The sequence below is a fragment of the Sminthopsis crassicaudata genome, chromosome 3 (genome assembly GCF_048593235.1).
Source record: "Sminthopsis crassicaudata isolate SCR6 chromosome 3, ASM4859323v1, whole genome shotgun sequence".
NCBI lineage: Eukaryota > Metazoa > Chordata > Mammalia > Dasyuromorphia > Dasyuridae > Sminthopsis > Sminthopsis crassicaudata.
The window spans coordinates 391260195-391277419 of NC_133619.1; the positions used below are offsets into that span (position 1 = coordinate 391260195).

The window sequence follows — 17225 nt, forward strand, 5'->3', positions numbered from 1 at the left end:
TCTATAATTATAGTGATCCAAATTTAAAATACTTGATATTCATTGCAAAGAGTAGGATTTGAGTCTTATGACAGGCTACAGAGTTTTTTCTGTCTGCAGACATTGTCCAGTGCTTCAAGTAAGCTTTTTAGTCTCTATAAATTTCTATTGTGTGCCTGTGGACACTTAACTTGTTCATGGGTATCCCAGAAAAGGCTATCTTGGGGAGCCTCTGGTTCAAACTACGTTGTGAATAAGAATTGTGAATTCTTCTTGCTTCTGATATTTACTCTTTGTGATCCTGGACAGCAACTTTATTACACACACACACACACACACACACACACACACACACACACACACACGCGCGCACACACACACACACACACACAAACACACACACACACACACACACACACCCCTACAGGCCTCAGTTTCCTCAGCTATAAGTTAAGAGAGTTAGGTGATGACTTCTGCCTTCCAATTTTAGATCTATTGATACTTTAATCCAAAATTCTGTTCAAAATCACAACTCATCAGCTCCCACCAAAGAATTTAACATTTCTAGTCAGTCAGAAGACACACTTAGTTTAAAGCACAGGCATTTAATAAAACTTCAAAAAAAAAAAGCAGCAATAAAATATTTCTTTCAAAGAACTTTCCCACAAATATACATATCATCAGGAGGTAGCATAGTTATTCATAGAGAACACATGTAGAGAATCATATAATTAGGTAACACATTTGATCAGAACAAATGTGGAGGAATAATTCATGCCTCCAATGCTGCAGGATCTCGGATATCTTCTTGTGATGTCATAACACTTTTTCCCAGCAGATCAGTCTCTCATGGATCTTGTATGTCAGTCAGTTGTCCTGTCTCTCTGATGCATATATGACTTCCCAGAAATATTATTGAGCTACAAGAAATAAGGAGCAAGATATTTTCAGGAAAAAAAATCTGGAAAACTTACATGAACTGATATAAAATGAAGTGAGCAAAACCATTAGAATATTGTATACAGTAACAACAATCAATAACAATATGATGATTAACAGTGAATGACTTACCTCTTCTCAGCAATACAATGATCCAAGACAATTCCAAAGGACTTATTATGAAAAATGCCATTCACCTCCAGAGAAAGAACTGAATGAGTCTGAATTCAGATTAAAGGATACTTTTAAAACTTTTTAAAATTTTTTTTGGATTTTTCCCCTTTAGTCTAAGCTTTTTTTCACAACATAATATTAAAATCTATTTTACAGGACAACACATGTATAAATTATATCAAATTGCTTATTTACTGACGGAGGAGGGAGAAGAGAGAGGGAAAGAGAATTTGGAATCCAAAATTGTTAAAAAAGAATGGTAATTGCTTTTACATGTACTTGAAAATAATTATTTAAAAAAATCTTATTTCTTCAAGACCTAATTCAAATGCTGCCTCTTCCATGAGATTCTCCTTGATAACCCCAAGCCCTCCCTCTTCTCAAACCTCACATAACCTTTTATCTAGAGCCCAGTTCCTTAACCTGTGGGTCACAACTTCATTTGGGGTCTCATAACTGAATGTAGAGCCACAAAACTATGATTTGTTATCAGTAAATGTTCGGTGTGCACACCTATTATACACTAATATCCCTGGAGTCATGTAAAAATTTGTCTGGCAAAAAATGGTTAAGACTGGAAAAAGTATAAGAATCCCTGATTTAGACTACTCTCATCTATTGTCATTTATAATGTTACACATTAGAATTATTAGTATAAATTATTTTAACCTCCTATCAGATTGTAAATTCATAAGAAAAAGGACTATGTCATGTCTATTCTGGTATCTTCCCAGTTGCTTAGCATAGTGCTTTGTAAATATTAGGTGCTTAATATAGTTTTATTGAATTGAAATGAGTTCACTGAATATTTATGCAATTGAATTAATGTATAAATGAAAAGGCATCTTTAAATACTTTCTGAGTTCCCACTATGTTAAAAATTGGGGATATAAATATAAAAGTAAGATAGTTCTTATCCTCGAAGAACTTATATTTTAATAAAGACAAAATAACATGGGACAATGGTGACTTGAGCATAGCATTTTGTTTTTTAAGAAATAATAGCGATAAGCAGACCCTGTTTAGTCACAATAGAGATATATATTTATTTGGTTGTGGTTTTAACTGGAAAGTGAGGAAAGAGCATACACAAATGGCAGCAGGGCAGATGACAAAATTCAGTGTTACAGAGTGTACAGAACTCGGAGGTACTATGCTGAATGCTAGAAATCAAAGATAAAATAAAGTATCATACTTTCTCTGAAGGAGTTTACAAACTGATTGAGAGAGATTTAACATGTACACTAAAAGTTATTATATAAGAAAGAACTTAAATGCAGATTGAAAGATTAAATTACCATGGGAAGTTTGAGGAGGAAAAATTTACTCCTGAGCAGGGACTTAAGAAAGAGTAAGATTTCAAGAGTCATGACCCAGTTGATAAATGATCAAAAGATAAGATCTGTGCCCAAAAGGCTATAAATTCATGCATATCCTTTGACCTAACAACATCACTACTAGGCACAAATAGCAAAAGAGATTCAAAAAAGGAAAATGACCTATGTGGATAAAAATACTCATAGCAGCTCTCTTCTCAGGGAAAAAAATAAAATGAAAATTGAGGGGATGCCAATCAATTGGGCAATAGCTCAATAAACTGTGATGGAATATTGTTCTATGGGAAATGATGAGCAGGATGATCTCAGGAAAAAAAAAAAAAAAAAAGGAAAAAAAAAAAAGAAGAGCCCTGAAAGTCTACCATGAACTCAAGCAAAGTGAAATGCACTGTATACAAAGTAATAGCAATAGTTCTGGGATGACCAACTGTAAATTATTTTGCTATTCTCAGTAGTACAATCATCCACAACTTACTCTGAAGAATTTATGATAAAAAAATCCTATCCATAGCCAGAAAAGGAGCTGATTTTGGCTGAATACAGTTGAAACATTCTCTTTTTCTCTATCTCTCTTTTTTAATTTAATTTTTCATGAGGGTTTTTATTTTCATTAGGGTAAGAGACTTATGTTTTCTTTCACAACTTGACTTTTACAGAAATATTTTACATGACTTCACATATGTTTTCTTAATTGTGAGTGGGGATAAGGGAGAGAACCTAGAACTCAAAAATTTTAAAAACAAATGTAAGAAATGTGTTTTGAATGTAACTGGGGAAAATATTAAATAAATAAATCAAATTTAAAAAAAAAAAAAAAGAGTAAGATTTCAACAGGTTGAATGAATGGGGAGTTAGTGGGAAACCCAGTATAATAATTGGATAGTGCCGAGTTAACAAAGGCTAACGAGGGAAGGATAAGAACAGATTTTATGATTGGCACAATGAATGATCAAGTACAGTGCTCCTATATTTTAAGGGGATTTTAAAAGATTTTTTTTTATTTAAAAGATTTTAAAATCTACTAGAGGAGAAAATATATGCATAAAATATATGCATATCCATCAATGATACAAGACAATATGTGAGAGATTCTATAAAAGTAGCACAAAAAGAAGCTACATTTTGGATAATGAGATGATGTCCAAGTAAAATGATCAAGAAGGCTTCATATAGAAGATGCAATTTCTTGAAAACATAATCAGGATTTCAATAGACAAGAGATTAGGAAAAGAGAGGGAATTTCATGCAATCATAGAAACTCCCAAGTAGTCCATATCACACCTGAATAGAAACCTCTTTTATAATATACCTTATAGGTGATCATGTGATCTCTACTTTTAAATCTCCAATGATAGTAAAAATCCCACTTCTTGATGGAGTCTTTCAAACTTTGGAGAAGCCCTCATAGTTTTTCCTTCTATTGTTCCAAAATCTTTCTTTCTATGTCTTTCTCATTTTCCTAGGGGCTAAGAGATTTTCAAACTCCTGGGCTAGGAAGATCAAGTCTAATACTGCCACAAAATAGCTAGCATTTGACATGCATGTTCCTGTGACAAATCTTTCTCTTGGCAGAATATTTCCAGTTTTTCAAATAATCATCATAGAACATGGTCTCCAGGCCCCCAATCATCCTATTCACTCCCCTCTGGGTTTTCTATAGTTTATCCCTTTCAGATATGGATCTGGGTATCCAGATTGATCATCACACTCCAGGTATAGTCTTAAGACTTCAAAGTACAGTAGAATTATCATCTTTAGTATTTTAGATACATCTCATAATGCAGCCTCAAATTATCTCAGTGCTTGATGGCCATTCTTACTCTTGATTCAAACTGTTTGCAAAGAGGTGTATGATTGGAAAAAGAAATTGACTAGTCAAGTGCAAAAGCAACATACAGAATATCTATAATAAAAGAGAACCAAAGAATATTGAATGGACTTTCTGTGGAGGATTTATAGAAGTTCATAGACAGGAGTTGCCCACTATTAGAAGGTGAGGATCTGCCATAATCCGTATTACCTGCCTCAGTGGGATCTTAGAGCCATTAAAGTATTCATTTCTAAGAAGTCACTTAAAAATCTCAGATTTTTTTCATGAAAAACCAATGTCTAGTCACAGCTCTCCCATCCTATACATTATTGATTTTTAAAAATTTTATGTTTATTTCTTCTCAATTTAATCTTATTAGATTCTGCTCATCATTCTGACTGCCCAGATCCTTTTTAAAAAATTATTTTGGATGCTGATAATACATTAGCAGTTCCTTCCGATTTTTTAAATCTGAAAATTTGTTAAACCTTACTTCCAAATAGTTTTTCTATTTCATGTTAAATGTGTGGAATAATGGCCTAATCAATGTAGTTGTTTAAAGATTCAAACCCCATGGAATTGGTGAGAACTCTAATTAAATAGGAAATCATTGTGTGGTTTATTTTTGCTACATATGTGTTTATGGGTTGGCTGTTTAGCTGATTAACTTCTAGGAGTTTTATGATATGGAAAAATTAAATGTTAGATTGTATACATGATAAAGACAAAATACCCATTGAAAAATAACTGATAAACATGGTTTTCATGCTTCCAGCTATTTTAATAACAAAAGTATTAAATGGTAAAAGGCCAGTCAGAACACAACCACTCCTTTATTGTTCTCCATCCTGGTCAGCATCCATATATTGTTACTCTTTGGGATAGATTATTCAGTCAATTATTTGGGGTTTTTTCCCTTTTTTTTTTTTTTAGCAATATTTTATCACTTCCCAATGATTCTCATCAGCTCAGTCCTGAACCCTCCCTTACAGCAGAGAAGTAGAGTTAAACCAAATAAATCAGCATATTGGTCATGTCTCACAATGTCTGTCTGATTCTACATCTATAGTGTACCACTTCTCTTAAGAGAAGAGTCTCATTTTATAGTGTCATCCAAACTCCTGATTGGTCACTGCATTCATCAGAAACCTCTCATTCATCTAATACTTAAGGTGCAACAAGAAAATGGTATTTACACACATATATTGTATCTGGGTTATATTGTAACATATGTAAAATGTATGGGATTGCCTGTCATCAGGGGGAGGGTGTGGAGGGAGGGGAGGGATAATTTGGAAAAATGAATACAAGGGATAATATTATAAAAAAAATTACTCATGCATATATACTGTGGGGAAAAATTCTAAATAAAATAAAATAAAATAAGAAACCTCTCATTCAACTATTCCTTCATATTCTGAACCCAGAAACCAATGCAAAAATTTCATTGTTCATCCCCAGCTGCCTCCTCCTTTATTCCTGTACTCCTCAACCCTATTTCCCCAGTGTCTCACTCCAGATCCATCTGCCCATTTTACTGTGTTCTTTGGAATACTTACTCTACAACTAATAAATTTACTTTCATCTTACATGTTTTTCTTTCTAATTCTTTCCAGCTTATGGTATTTACCAAGACCTAGCTCCTTCTTGGTGACACTTCATCTTTGTCCATCTTTTTTTAAGACCCACTGTATATCAATATGGTGACATATCAATATATTACTGTAAGGAAATTATACAATTATAGAACAATTAAGAGCTAAGTGTCATGCTTTTTTATAAATGCAAATAATAACAAGTAGAAGAAATATTCCTTTCAACAATGTAAGGATAGAATTTTGGTAGAATCTGAACTTCTTGTGGGCAGGAGTTTTGTTTGTTTCAATTTCCTCATTTATAAAATGGGTTGGAAAAGGAAATGGCAAACAACTGTAGTAGCATTGCCAAGAAAACCTCAAATGGGATCACAAAGAGCTGAACACAATTAAAATGATTGAACAGCACACCAGTGCTGTCCATGAAGTTTTCTTGGCAAAGATGTCTAAGTGGTTTGCCATTTCCTTCTCTAATGGATTATAGCAAATAGTGGCTAAGTAATTTGCCCAAGAAAGTATCTGAGGTCAAATTTGAACTCAAGTCTTGCTGACTCCAGGCCCAGTACTGTATTTACTGAGTTACCTAGCTCCCTTTCCCAGCATAGGTGTCTGATAATGCTTTCTGAATTACATTGAAAGGATAACATTTGGGAAATCATGCATTGCTTTCAACAACCCAAGCAGCTCTCTGCTGTTAAAACCACTTTTTTTTTTCCTGCCAGTTATATTATATTATAGATCATGGAATACAATGAAAAATCAAAACTGCAGGTGATCTAAAGGACAATAACAAGGTGCATAATAACAATCAATAAATAGGCTACAACATATTTCCTGTGATACTTTCGTTGCAAGAAGAAGCACAAGAAACATCACCAGAAAAGTCAGAGGGTCCTTTTATGCAGCATGATCAAAAAGTAAAAGGCGTGGGGCAGCCAGATGGCCCAGAAGTCAGGAGGACCTGAGTTCAAATCTGGTCTCAAGTACTTAACACTGCCTAGCTGTGAGACCCTGGACAAGTCACTTAACCCCAATTGCCTCAGCAAAAAAAAAATTAAAAAATAAAAGACAAAGAGATAAGGTATTATACTGGTATCTATGAAATATTAGAAGAGTTAGGGATGACATGATGGTATACTTAGAGAACCCCAAAGACTCTGCTAAAAAGCTATTAGAAATAATTCAGAATTTTAGCAAAGTCGCAGGATACAAAATAAATCCACATAAATCCTCAGGATTTTTATACATTACCAACACAATCCAACAGCAAGAGATACAAAGAGAAATTCCATTCAAAATAACAGTCGATAGTATCAAATATTTGGGAATATATCTACCAAAGGAGAGTCAGGAATTATATGAGCAAAATTACAAAACACTTGCCACAAAAATAAAGTCAGATTTAAATAATTGGAAAGACATTCAATGTTCTTGGATAGGCCGAGCGAATATAATAAAGATGACAATACTCCCCAAACTAATCTATTTATTTAGTGCTATACCAATCAGACTCCCAAGAAACTATTTTAATGACCTAGAAAAAATAACAACAAAATTCATATGGAAGAATAAAACGTCGAGAATTGCAAGGGAACTAATGAAAAAAAAGTCAGAGGAAGGTGGTCTAAGTGTACCTGATTTAAAGCTATATTATAAAGCAACAGTCACCAAAACCATTTGGTATTGGCTAAGAAATAGACTAGTTGATCAGTGGCATAGGTTAGGTTCACAGGACAAGATAGTGAATAAAAATAGCAATCTAATCTTTGACAAACCCAAAGATCCCAAATTTTGGGATAAGAATTCATTATTTGACAAAAACTGCTGGGAAAACTGGAAATTAGTATGGCAGAAACTAGGCATGGACCCACATTTAACACCACATACTAAGATTAGATCAAAATGGGTCCAAGATTTAGGCATAAAGAACGAAATCATAAATAAATTGGAGGAACATGGGATGGTTTACCTCTCAGACTTGTGGAGGAGGAAGGAGTTTGTGTCCAAGGGAGAACTAGAGACCATTATTGATCACAAAATAGAACATTTTGATTACACCAAATTAAAAAGTTTCTGCACAAACAAAACTAATGCAAACAAGATTAGAAGGGAAGTAACAAATTGGGAAAACATTTTTACAGTTAAAGGTTCTGATAAAGGCCTCATCTCCAAAATATACAGAGAATTGACTATAATTTATAAGAAATCAAGCCATTCTCCAATTGACAAATGGTCAAAGGATATGAACAGACAATTTTCAGATGATGAAATTAAAACTATTTCCACTCATATGAAAGAGTGTTCCAAATCACTATTGATCAGAGAAATGCAAATTAAGACAACTCTGAGGTATCATTACACACCTGTCAGATTGGCTAAAATGACAGGAACAAATAACGATGAATGTTGGAGGGGTTGTGAGAAAACTGGGACACTGATGCATTGTTGGTGGAGTTGTGAAAGAATCCAACCATTCTGGAGAGCAATCTGGAATTATGCCCAAAAAGTTATCAAAATGTGCATACCCTTTGACCCAGCCATACTACTACTGGGCTTATACCCCAAGGAACTACTAGAGAAGGGAAAGGGACCTGTATGTGCCAAAATGTTTGTGGCAGCCCTTTTCATAGTGGCTAGAAGCTGGAAGATGAATGGATGTCCATCAATTGGAGAATGGTTGGGTAAACTATGGTATATGAATGTTATGGAATATTACTGTTCTATAAGAAATGACCAACAGGAGAAATACAGAGAGGCTTGGAGAGACTTACATCAACTGATGCTGAGTGAAACGAGCAGAACCAGAAGATCATTATACACTTCAACAATGATACTGTACGAGGATGTATGCTGATGGAAGTGGATTTCTTCAACATAGAGAAGAGCTAATCCAATTCCAATTGATTAATGATGGACAGAACCAGCTATATCCAGAAAAGGACTGGGAAATGAATGTAAACTGTTATTTTTACCTTCTGAATCCAATTCTTCCTGTGCAACAAAAAATTTGGTTCTACACACATATATTGTATCTAAATTATACTGTAATATATTTAACATATATAAGACTGCTTGCCATCTGGGGGAGGGGGTTGGGGGAGGAAGGGAAAAAATCTGAATAGAAGTAAGTACAAGGGATAATGTTGTAAAAAATTACCCATGCATATGTACTGTCAAAAAATGTTATAATTATAAAATAAAATTAAAAAAAAAAAAAAAAAAAAAAAAAAAAGAAGAGTTAGGAAAAGGTTTTCAGTTGATTTAGTAGATTTGTTAAGTATAATGTATGGAAGAATCTGAATTAGAATCACACAAGATAAGGAGGTATAGGTATATTATGATCTGCATTGGAGAACACAATGATAAACATATTCGTAATTCATTAGATTGGGTCTTACAATGAAGCACATATACCTGCTTCCTCTCACTACAAAGGAGGAGGGACTGTTAAAGATGATTACTGCATACTCTGATAGATATGCACCCTTGAGTTGGTTAGTTTTGCTCATCTGTCTTTGTTATAAGAGAAAGGGTACTAAGAAGTAGACCAAATATTAGGAAATTACTTTGTTGTAAAAAAAAAAAAAAAAAAAAAAAGCATCAGTAAAACTTCTCCAAGAAATGTAAATATCCTTAAATAATAGTATTTATTGATCCTCTGACCAATCAAATTTTTAAAGTGTTTGTCTCTTTCACTTAATGTGTTCAGGCCTAAAGCAATATATTCATCTTCTGCAGCCAAGATTAGCCTTTCTGACACTTCTAAGTAGTTCTCCTAGCCTTCTATTTACCTAGGCACAAATTCTTGGTCCTCACATTCATTCTCTGGACACCATTCCTGCCTTTGTAGTAGTTAGAGACAGATCCTTGGCCTTCTGTCTACTCATTGTATGTGTATTCCTTGGCCTCCTATCTATCTGCAGATAGATTCCTGGGCCTCTGCCTTTATTCTATTATATGGATCAGCAATCCTCACCTACATCACCTTCCTCTCTTCTCCAAAATCTGTGATCAATTCAACTTGACCACTGTGCACATTTCCCCTTTGCTTTATCATCTAGAGAGTAATACCATTCTTAATTCAAATAATTCAATGATTTAAAAAAATTAAACACTGATAAGAGAGAAAGATATTTCTTAAAGAAAGTAGCAATATAGATGAGTCCTAGAGAGAAGGAGATAGATAGGTGGGAGGCTGAGCTAGGTTGTAAAGGGGTGGGGGGTGGGGGGGTAATAGATTTGTATCTATTTCCTCTTTTCTTTTTTCTTTCTCTTATTCTTGATGAAATTAGTATTTTTCATATTAATCTCCACCCAATAATAATCTCTCATTAGACATTTATCCACTAATGACTTTACTTCCAAAACACGTGGCTTTTCAATCTTAAACCCTAACAGAAACAGAAGTATAGCCCTCAGTTTAATTCCCTTTTACCTAATTACTTGCAGACTACTCCCAGACTACACCCGAAGTCACAAGTACTAATATCCTGGTTCAGGTTCTATTTGGCCAACAGGTTCACAGACTCTAAAGCAGCCTAGCCTCCCATATTGTTCCAACCATTTTTATTCATTCACGTAATCCATTAACACTGTCTTTATTAAAGGATTCCTTCCCCTTATGTCATTTCAAGCAGTTATCCCTTATGTTATAACACTGCTTGGAGGCTTTTCCAGCCCTTTATTTCCCTTTATCATCTCCTTCTAAGCATAGGTACTTATCATATTGTTTACTTTTCCTCCCAAGTTGTGCATATTTAAATCTTTTAATTACTTTTTATACATTAACTCTCTTATCATTCAATTACAATCCTTCCATAGCTTAATAATGTTTATGGATTCCTAAAAATGATCACAGAATTTTTTAAAAGTAGAATCTCATCTAATATCTATATTATCTATATCTATTAATTATCTATAAAAATTAATAGTGAAAACCCTATAATAATAATTATATCAAATTATATATAACAGGATAATATAGATAATATAACATCCATATTATCCTATTATATTATAATATTTCTAAAGTTAATAATAACTAGTATTTATATAGAATCTACTAGGTGCCAGACATTGTGCTAAGTACTTTACAAATATTATCTTATTTAACACTCACAATAACCCTCCATCATTATCCCCATTTTGTAGTTGGAAAAACTGAGGTAAACAAAGATTAAGTGACTTACCTGTGGATGCCCACCTAGTAATAATCAAAAGACCAGATTTTATATAAAGGCCTTCCTCCTTTCAAGGCACATTGAATCAAATTTCTGCATTCTCCACAAGGTTACTGTGAAGAGCAAATGAGATGGGAGGAATGGAGTAGTAGCAGTGTTACCAAAATGAAAAAAAAAAAAAAAATACTAACAGAAGAAAAATGTTTGAACCATTTGTCAAATGCATAGAAGAGAAAATCAGAAGAAAATATAGACAGGCAAGACAGCTTTAAAAACTGCATGTTTATTAGAGTTTTAAAAGGAAAAGCTCACTGTTCATAATGTAGACCAGAAATGTCTTCATGTGTATTGCACTTTTTCTTTTCTACTTTATACATATGGACATATCATCTTATTTGGTGTCAGTTAAGTTCAGAATTTAAAAAAAGAAAGAAGAGCAAATGAGACAAGGTCAGTAAAACACTTGGCAGATATCAGAATGAGAGAAATAAATGCCAGTTTTGTATAAATATTTAATTTGGTTTGTTTTTTGTCACAGGTAAACTTGTCTTTTCTTGAAAATTCGAGGGATATTTTTGGGTTTCCCTCTATTTCATAAGTTATATGCCACCATCAAGAGCCTGAATACTGATTAGTTAATGAATAATGTAAAAAAGTGATTAGAAAAATACAGAATATTAGCTTCAAAAATCAACATACCTATCAAAGAAAGAACAATTTTTCCAATGTCGTCAGGATAGTAGCAGGTATATTATCACAACAGGAAGCAAACTTGGCTGTCAGGCTGATGAAAAATAATTACAATTGTCAGACGCTGAGCTGAGGAGATTGTGGGAAGTGGATCATTCCAAATTTCTCACAAGTGTTGACTTTGGGTTAAAGTCTCTACACTATCTTTAATACTCCAGAATCCAACTTTGGTTTCCAAAACTTGTTATTACCACTTTGTAGCCTGCCAATGGGAGATGTTCCAGTGAGTTTTTGTGTTTGTTTGGGTTTGATTTATTTGAAAGCCCATTATTGCCTTGTACAGATTTCTAGGTCATTGCTTTGGGGGTGGGGGTGCTCACTCATGTGATTAAACCCCACCCTTTGGAAAGACCTCTATCCCAGTCATCCAAAATAATTTCATAATTCTCCTTAGATTGAGGGTTTGGGGATTTGGGGACCACATAAGTCTTTGCTTGGCTGGTGAGAATGATTTTTTTCCAAGTTGAAAAGAATGTTCTTAAAGTGTTTGAAACATAATTATGACACTCTCCTGTCAATGTGAAAATTTCCAATAGACCAAGTACCTTTATTTTGCTCTTACCTAAAGGGTAGGCACTGTGGGCCTGCTACTTATTTGTTATGTACATGCCCTGTGGAGTTCATATTAGTGCAGCACTCTCTTTGAAGTCAGCGTTTTTTGAAGCCTCTGGAAGCTCTGGGCTTAGATAAGCTCCGCAGGGCAATACAAGAGACAGACCCAGGATAATTTGTACAACAGCCCACAGCTTTACCATTTCACACTGTAATTTTGCCAGATCTTATAAGCTAAGCAGGTTTGGCCCTAGTCATTAGTAAGATGGGCAGGCTCCGGGGAAAATCCATGTACTGCAGAAACTATTATTAAAACTATTATTGGACATTTACCTAGAGCCAAAAATATAGAGGGTTCATCACAATAATTAGAAGGCACAGTGAGACAACATTTCTGTAACCCACAGGAGGCGTATCCCAAACTAGTGATTTTTTTCCCCTAGAGAAGAATGGAAATGGAAGGCACTGGTCACCTAAGATGTATTTCTAGACTCCAAATAGGACAAGTTCTGATTGTATCACTCTTAATTTCCCACTTGATGAATCCGAATTTTCAGTGAGAACCCCAGACCTAACGAGTCTTTCATAAAGCCTTATTTTGCCAAGTTGACATGGGACTAGACTAGAGGAGTGAGGAAAAGAGATGGGACAACATCACCAATAAATTCCAAGGGAGATGTGCCCTTAAATAATCATGTTACCAGTAATATACCTGTGGATAGTCAAGAATTCACTGTGACAATTAAATGTTTTGGGGTTTTTTTTGTTTTTGTTTTTTGTTTTGTTTTTTGTTTTTTGTTTTTTTTACAAGGAGCTTGGGGCATGTTAGAAAAGTTAACTGGCTCTAATTTCTAGTTATAGTAAGATAGGTCTGTATTCTAGGATTATTGCTTGAAAAATAAAAAAAACACCAGTTGCTAGTATTCTTTCTTTCTTTTGAAATAATTTTATGGTATTTTGTACATGTTTATGGTTATATATTGCTTCACTATTACTTCCTCTCCCTTTCTGTTCCAGCAGAGCAAAATTTTTGAGGGTAGATATTTTTCCTTCCTTTCTTCTTTTCTTCATTTCTCTCTTTACTTCTTTTTCTTTCTCTCTTTTTTCCTTTCTTCCTTTGTTTTTTCTTTCTCTTTTTCCCTTTTGTTCTTCCTCCTCTCTTCCTTTCTTTCTCTTTTTCTTTTCTTTTTTCTTTTCTTCTTCCTTCCTTTAGCCTTTCTTTTCCTGTCTCTCTTTTCCTATCTCTCTCTTCCTCCCTCCCTAACTTCCCCCTCTTTCTTGTCTTTATATTCCCATAATCTAGGATAGTGTCTTGCACATGATCACAATAATTTCTTAAACTGAAATGAAACAGGTAACACTCCCCCAAAACCTATGAGAAGCTTTCCCTATTCACCATATCTAAGTTGTAAAAAATTGTTTTAAATGTAAATCATCTTATGACTTGTTCTTTCCATTCTGCACATGAGGAAATGAGGACCTAAAAAGAAGAAGGAAATGACAATGATATGTGCCTCCTGCCTCCTACTCCTGAGTCCTCTTAACCAGTCTATGCTTATGCTTACAGTCAGGGCTGGCACAGAATAGTAAGAAAATCAATCCACAAGCTGCAGGTACAAAGCAGTGTTTGGAAGATCTATAATCATGTTACATAAAATGAGGTTTATATAAAGTTGACAGAATGTGCTGATGTGAGCCATTTACAGTTCAGTTGTAACAGAGTTGTCTGGCATACAGTTAGTTTATCTGAGAGATGATGTACTTCGAGTTCTGCTATTGAATCTGATTTAGAATAACAGTTTGAAAGAAACTCAATTTCCACTTTTTAAAATTCTACATCCAATCAGTTCCTAAGTCCAGCTGATTCTACCTTTGAAATATTTCTGGATTTGTGACCCCCCCCCTGCTTTTTTTTTCCTATTCTTACTTGCCTTTCCTCTAATATAAGACTCATTACCATTGACCTGAACTAATGAAATAGTCTATTAATTGATGGCTCCATCTCCAAATTCTCCCTTTTCTAACCTATGTTTTAGATTTCCCTCACATTAATCTGTTTTATTCATAGATTTGATCATGTCAGGCTTCTGTTCAAAATTCATCAATGAGCGTAAAGTATAATCACCTACCTTAGAGTTTAAGTCTCTCCACAGCTTGAGTAACTCCTTAGCTTTTCAGTTTTATCTCACACAGACTTTCCCTCTGTAAATTATAATCCAGCCAATCTAAATTACTGACCATCACTTGTAAACACTCAGTTCTTTCTCACATGTGTGCTTTTGTTCAGGTTCTTCTCAGTTTCCAAAATACCATTCCCATTTTTCTCTTCACTCACCTTCACATATATCATTTGAAATCTTGTTCTTCCTGGATATCTTCAACAAAGAAAAGAGCTAATCCAATTCCAATTGATCAATGATGGACAGAATCAGCTACACCCAGAGAAGAAACACTGGGAAATGAGTGTAAACTGTGAGCATTTTTTTGTTTTTCTCCCCAGGTTATTTTTACCTTCTGAATCCAATTCTTCCTTTGCAACAACAACAACAACAACAAAATTCGGTTCTGCACATATATATTGTATCTAGGTTATACTATAGCATATTTAATATGTATGGGAATGCCTGCCATCTAGGGAGGGGTGGAGGGAAGGAGGGGAAAATTCGAAACAGAAGGGAGTACAAGAGATAATGTTGTAAAAAAATTACCTATGCATATGTACTGTCAAAAAATGTTATAAATCTTGTTCTTCCAAAGCCCACTTTAAAAACCATCTCCTCCATTAAGTCTTCCCTGATTCATCCAGTGAAAAATGATCTTTCCTTTCTTTGACCTGGAAAAGCATGAAGAACTTCTCTTAGACTCTTACTATCCTCCATTCTAAACTATAATTATTTCATATTTGTTTTATTGAATTTCATATTTTCATGTAATTCATATCTTCTCCTATTAGATTGTAATTCCATGAGAGCAGGAACCATGTCTTAATCAGTCATCCCTTCTAATGACTAGCTTTAATACATGATTATAGGATGAAAAACGCAATGGAATTTAGTTGAATCATTACTATGGGTCTTTCTCTAGATCAAGGGTTCTTAACCTTTTCTAGACCCCTGCCAAAGATTATTTTATGAAAATTAAGGAAATGCTAAATTTTAATTAGAGGTTAATGAAAATAAAGATGACATTATTTTCCCATCTGAGTTCATGGACCTTCCAAAATTTATCTATGTTTTTCTTAGGAGTACTCTTGGACCCCAGATTAAGAATCTTTGCTTAAAGATACTGAGGAAAATACATAGGAAGCAGAAGACAAGTTCTTTGCCTTTAAAGAACTCACAATCTAGTTATGTGGCTAGCATGAAATGGATTTTTACAATAAGTTAAATCAAATGCTAAGCCATTTTCATCATCCATAGGCAGCTTCTCTCATAAAAGTTCACTAGAACATAATTTGTCAGTTTTTACCATGCTTCAAGTATGCCCCAGCTGTTTGCTTTCTGAATTCCTACCACGCAATATACTGAGTACTGAATTATTTTTAACAGAAGCTCATGAAACAAAAATACAAAATATTGCTTAGTCCTATGTGACCATTGTAGTGATATGGGACAAAAAGGGAAGAGGGGGATGCTAAGGCTTTAAAACATTTATACATATCCATTCAATTCTTGATATGCTGAAGATGAGAACCTTGTCCAACAAATGGAGGTACTACTGAAGGAAGTGAGTCATAATGATCTTTGTATTACAATATAAGTGGAATGAAAGGAGAGAAGAAAGTGATGAATAGTAATTGGAAGCACGGGCTCCTTTTTACTCTTTCCTCTCCCCTCCCCCATTTATGGATAACAAATGGCAAACTTGTTTTTATCAGGTCTTATCAAAGAGAATAAGAATTATTAATTCAAGCAACACGGGCATTATGAGTTTCAGGAGTGCTCAGGAGGAGCCAAGACAAAAAGACCACCATGAAGACAACCTAACTTATGCTCTGATGTCTGGGATAAAAAACAAGAAAAGAAATTCTAAGAACTGAATAAGACCATCTAAATGAAATCAATATATGTTTAAAAAATCAGTGAGCATAGGTGAGGAAGATGGAGAAAAATGTGTTGGAAAGTTTAGCATGGGATCTAGAAACAAAAAAGGTCAAAGTATTATAGATTATACAGAAGCCTTGTGGTATATATATATATATATATATATATATATATATATATATATATATATATATATATATATATATATATACATATAAGCATGTATTAAGATTAATAAGATGTGTTAAGAGAGGACTAGCACTTCTGATATGAGCGCTTGTTGAACTCTTTTCAGGGCTGCTAATTCACCTTTGGTGTCCAACTGGTCACCTCTCACCTGTGGCTCCGAGAAGCATGTGCAGTGGCTGTACTCCAGTACGCTTGTATCAGCAGAGGTTCTGAATGTTTTTGAGAGAACCCAACAGGCTGTTGGTGAGGTAGGTACCCCAAACACATGAAGACTTCCTTAGGCAGGATGTGCAGATGAGACCAATTTGTTCCAACAGAAGCTGAAGGAATCTTAGAGTTTAGTCAGACATCAAAGACATCAAGGTCATTCACTACATCCCCAACCATTGCCAATCATCTTCACTTTTGCCTTGCCACTACGCTTTGATGATCCTGGAAGAGAGAGTGAGGCTGACAAGTTTGTGCAACAATGTCTCATTTATATCCAATTCACACACAAGTCAAGAAACCACCCTGTGATGTCACAGGTCCTCTTCAAAAACAAATTACAAAACAACTATGTATACACACACACACCCATACACACACGAATCTGGTTAAATTTAATTCCCATGTATTTCATATATTTCATCATTGTAAACATTTTGAAATATTCATGTGTGTGTTTATCATATATT

General features: G+C 34.3%; 1 long non-coding RNA gene across 1 annotated transcript; it reads right to left on the reverse strand.

Moving 5' to 3' along the window:
* Window positions 1–583: 583 nt before the first annotated feature.
* Window positions 584–16988, reverse strand: LOC141559579 (uncharacterized). The gene is made up of 5 exons (XR_012487499.1): window positions 16697–16988; window positions 15025–15149; window positions 11714–11798; window positions 11024–11127; window positions 584–899 (listed from the first exon to the last, which is right to left on the reverse strand). It is a non-coding gene; the product is annotated as an uncharacterized LOC141559579 (long non-coding RNA).
* Window positions 16989–17225: the final 237 nt, after the last annotated feature.